The following is a 4,507-nucleotide window of genomic DNA, read 5'->3' as shown; positions in this document are numbered from 1 at the left end:
AAAAAATTACCAGCAAGTCCTTAACTTTGATTCAAAAACATCTGCTCTTCATTTGATAAAGGCAAGAGGCCTTGGAATTTAAATCTTTCAATAACTATGTTAAAATAAAGTCTTGGAAGAATAAATATCAAACATAGTTTTTAAAATGTCATTTATGAAGCATTAAACAACATGCATAAACCAGCACACCACAGGAAACTCAGGAACCTAAGGCAAACATGCAAAGCAGTAAAAGCAGTAAAAGTTGGTGGGCTAGCCACACACGCCTGATGGAACCACCTCAGGCACATGTCACAGAGGATCTAGGAAAGAAACCAAAAATGTAAAGATTTATTTTAAAAATATGTCTTTGCGATTACACTACGCAATCAGTAATTTCAGATTCCCTTATATTCCAATTGCTGGAGGATCCTATCAAAAATGCATTAATAGACTGCAATGTGTAACAAGAAAAAATATTAGTTATATACTTTAACTGCTGTGATATTCCTAAACAATATGGTCATTGTACCCACCTGACTCACCAGTTCCATGCCAGGACCAATTTTGTAAATGTCAGAGTAAAACAACTTATATGCATTCACTTTTGACAGAAGGACAAAGACGTTTTTTCCAGAAAAAGCTTCATAGACATCTGATGAGGAGGAGGAGTTGAGGAGAAGTGGAAAAAGAAACAAAAGTTAAAGATTATTTTCATTATCATGGCACCTATTTCATTCAATTTTACAACATATCACATATGTTATCCAACGATATGCAATTCATGATTGGAGAATGAGAAAGTATTAACTTCACAGATTCATTCAGCTACTTTGAACATAGCAATTAATAATAAAGCTAGAACTGTTTTTTACTGACTCACTGAAATTATTCTTCATTAAAAAAAAGACTAAATTGCATATCCATACAAATACATTTTTAACAGACACATATGTATGATAATACAAAGTGAAATCTATGTGCTTTGATACATCCATCCATTTTATGTCATGCTTATCCCAAGCAGGGTCGTGAGGGGTGCTGGGGCCTATCTCCAGCTGTCTAAGGACGAGAGACAGGGTTGCTTTGATATATATTTATAAGAATTTAAAAGAAAATTTACATTTCTCTGCTAGGGATTTTCTCTGCGTATCAGGTGGTGCTGGATCAGAGGGAGATGATCCTGGAGCAGAGGGAGATGATGGGGTAGAGGGAGGTGGTGCTGGAGCAGAGGGGGAACAGATTATTTCAGTAAACTGAAATATATGGTTGCCCCGCTTTAATTTTTGCAAATAAAGAGTAAATATGACCAAATCCACAGGATTTGTTCTTGGTGGTGAGGGGAATAAGCACAGTTAAAGACTTGCAGGTAAATCAATTTCTTCCCCTTTTATGGAGGGGGAACAGATTATTTCAGGCAGCTGAAACATCCATTCTCTCCTCTCCTCCTCCCATATCTTTGGGAAATAAAGAGCAACTGTTTCCAATTTCTCTAAAATTGATATGTGTGATGTGGTATACTATAAATGTCCTTAATCCAGTAATCTTTCATATTTTACATTAGAAGGTGATTAACCAGAAATTCTTCTCATCTTCGCAGGACGTCTTAATCTGTGTGCCCTGCTATCAGCCAGTTTCCATCCTCTTATATCAGCAATAAAAAATTAAAAATACACTACGTGTTGTTGTGTTCGGTGACTGACGTTTATTTTTGTCAGGCTGAAGGGACAAAAGTTGGAGAAATACCGATTCTCTTGGCGTTTAAAAAACAAGACAAAACAGTGTAAGAGGGCCTCATTAATGTATTTATTTTACAATTTTTTAAAAAGAGCAACCGATTAAAATGGATGTTACAAAGTTGAGATGATTATATGAGCTGTTTTTCCTGAAAAATGATCAGGAGCGCCTTGAGAACGGGCAGATCCGCCTCTCTGGCTGCAACGCGCGCTCCCGACACAGGGGGAACAGATTTTCACGGGGAAACACAATTTCGCACAAGACCTCTTCTTCCGTCTGTTCGGTACCATTTAAAAACTCCAAGGACCGACCGCAGGAAAAACAAAACCGCGTTAAACTGCTCACATGAGTGCCGCAGAACGGGCAAAACGCAACTCGATTCGCTTCCATCTTGGGTCATCATGAACGCTCCGGTTATCACTTCCGGGTAAGCTTCGAAGACAGTCCCTCCCTTTCCGTAAGATTTTGTCAGTTGTAAATTTGTTTTCTGAAATGTAAATTTGTTTTATGATTTGTAAAAGTGTTTCGTTTGTTGTAAATTTGTTTTCTGAAATGTAAATTTGTTTCGAGATTTGTAAAAGTGTTTCGTTTGTTGTAAATTTGTTTTCTGAAATGTAAATTTGTTTCAAGATTTGTAAAAGTGTTTCGTTTGTTGTAAATTTGTTTTCTGAAATGTAAATTTGTTTCAAGATTTGTAAAAGTGTTTCAGATTTTGTATTGTTGGTTTGCACTTCCAGGCCACCGTACTTTCCAGCCAATAAAACGACAGCCTCGGAAAGGGTGCGCTTGTTTAACCCTACTGAGTGTGCCTGTGCTACTACGCCGCTTATAAGAGCGCCAGCTGAAACTGCTATTTACAGTAGTTTTGTGGCTGATTGTTGTTTAGAAATAGAAAACCTGGTTTCATTTCTTAGTTATGCCCTGGATTTTGTAGCGTTTGTGGACGCTACGTCGCTACTTGATCAAAACAATAACGTCGCTACAGGAAAGTTACTTGATAAATAAAGCAGCGACGCTACGGTCAAGCTACTGGAAAATGTAGTTAAACTAATAGCTTCGCTACATGTAGCGGCGCTACTGCCCATCACTGTCAGTTATATCAAAGATAAATGCATGGAGTCTATCTAGCTTGGACATTAGTCATTTGGTTTTCAGGTGATAAAAGGGTGAATGGTAACAGTCTTAATGCATCTCTGAAGGTCCAGGTCTGAGTCTGTCATGACACCAAGATTTCAGCCATAATCAACATAGCTTCTTCTGTAGTAGCTGAAGCTCTGAGCTAACTCTGAATCTTTCGTCCTTTTGCCTGAAGGTTATTGCCTCAGTTTTGTTCTTATTCAGCTTTAGAAAATTATGGTGCATCCACATATTGATCTGTTCTATGCATCTATCCAATGCTCTGATAGGTTCATAGCCACCTAGCAACATTTTGATGCAGCACTGTTTGTCATCTGCATAGTTATGGAAACTGATCTTTTGTTTGCTGTAATCTGAGCCAACCCAGGTTTCCAGACGCTCTAATAAAATCGAGTGATCAACAGTATCAAAACCCTTTGCTGAAAAATTACTGATACTAATGCAAGAAAATTAGACACGAAAAGATAAAATAATGAACTCATCATTTCAGTAAGTAGATAGAAGTTATTTTAGGCATGGTGACTGTTAGTTTTCTAATTTAAATCATTCCTTTTTTCTCTTCTAAATCACAAAGTTATGTGAATAGAAAGCTCAATATAATGTAAATCTGTCTCTACAACTCCAACATTTGTGTGTTAAGAGGATATTCTTTTATGACATAAGAATGTCTGTTAATACTGTAACAGAAACTAATCTGTTTATGTTTTCCTTACCACTACAAGGAAATCCCTTTTAGCAAATCTGTCTGCTCCTCTGTACTCTTCCCCACTTACTTACAAGCCTCTCATGCTGACCTCACATTACACAGTACAGCACACAGAGCTATCACTCCATTGAACTTGCCGACTCAAGTTAGCAGCAGTTGTCGAATAGCATGTACTTCTGTTGGCACAGAGCAGAATCACATTCATTCATGCTACTCTCTTCATGAGGAATGGAAGTTTAGTGTGGGACTCAAAAGAATAAGTGAATCCCAAGCTCTGCTGAATGACCTGCCATTTTTAATTATTACAGTTCACCAGTGATGTGATGATTTTGATATTTTTGTAAGCAGTCCGACATTAGTTTAGACTAAATCAGGCAATAGTATGTGTATTATAGTAAAAAATATATATACATAAACAAAAATGTAATTTCTAATGTGGCCTAACTAGTGATCCAGTTTTCACCAATTAAATAAATACTAAACCATGAGTTTCCGAGGAATCCTTAGGCAAACTGTTGTGGGAAAAAGATATTCAATTACACAGACCATTTTAATAAATGGAAATCAAGAGATTTCACTCAGTCGGCAGCATGACCAAACAGACTGGAGATTGCAGCACAAATATTCAGCAATCCGTGAAGTTAAGTTTCACCTGGGCCTTTAGTGTGAAATGCAATTGGGTTCCTAAGGGTTAATTGCAGGTTCAAACAAGTATCTGGGAGGTTGATGAACTACTAAATATTAAAAAAATCCTTCCACCCACCAAGTAAGGTAAACATGCCCCCTGGTATATTTAATGCCAGCCCAGGAATTCCATATTAAATATTATATTATGCAATTATTTTATATCCGGAAACAAGCGCAGCACAAACATCTGCTGAGATGGCAACGTGGCTAGCAGAAAATTATTATATCTAATAAACCAATTCAGCACAAACTGTTTTACGT

General features: G+C 37.1%; 1 long non-coding RNA gene across 1 annotated transcript; it reads right to left on the bottom strand.

The window, feature by feature from the left end:
• Positions 1-242: 242 nt before the first annotated feature.
• On the bottom strand, positions 243-1,203 carry LOC119777749. The gene is made up of 3 exons (XR_005279959.1): positions 1,103-1,203; positions 516-634; positions 243-302 (listed from the first exon to the last, which is right to left on the bottom strand). It is a non-coding gene; the product is annotated as an uncharacterized LOC119777749 (long non-coding RNA).
• Between the last annotated feature and the right edge of the window lie 3,304 nt (positions 1,204-4,507).

The sequence above is a fragment of the Cyprinodon tularosa genome, unplaced genomic scaffold (assembly GCF_016077235.1).
Source record: "Cyprinodon tularosa strain WSP-4 unplaced genomic scaffold, ASM1607723v1 ctg1007, whole genome shotgun sequence".
NCBI classification, from domain to species: Eukaryota; Metazoa; Chordata; class Actinopteri; order Cyprinodontiformes; family Cyprinodontidae; genus Cyprinodon; species Cyprinodon tularosa.
Note: the sequence above shows the minus strand (reverse complement) of the source record. Positions and strands in the feature narration are given on the sequence as shown.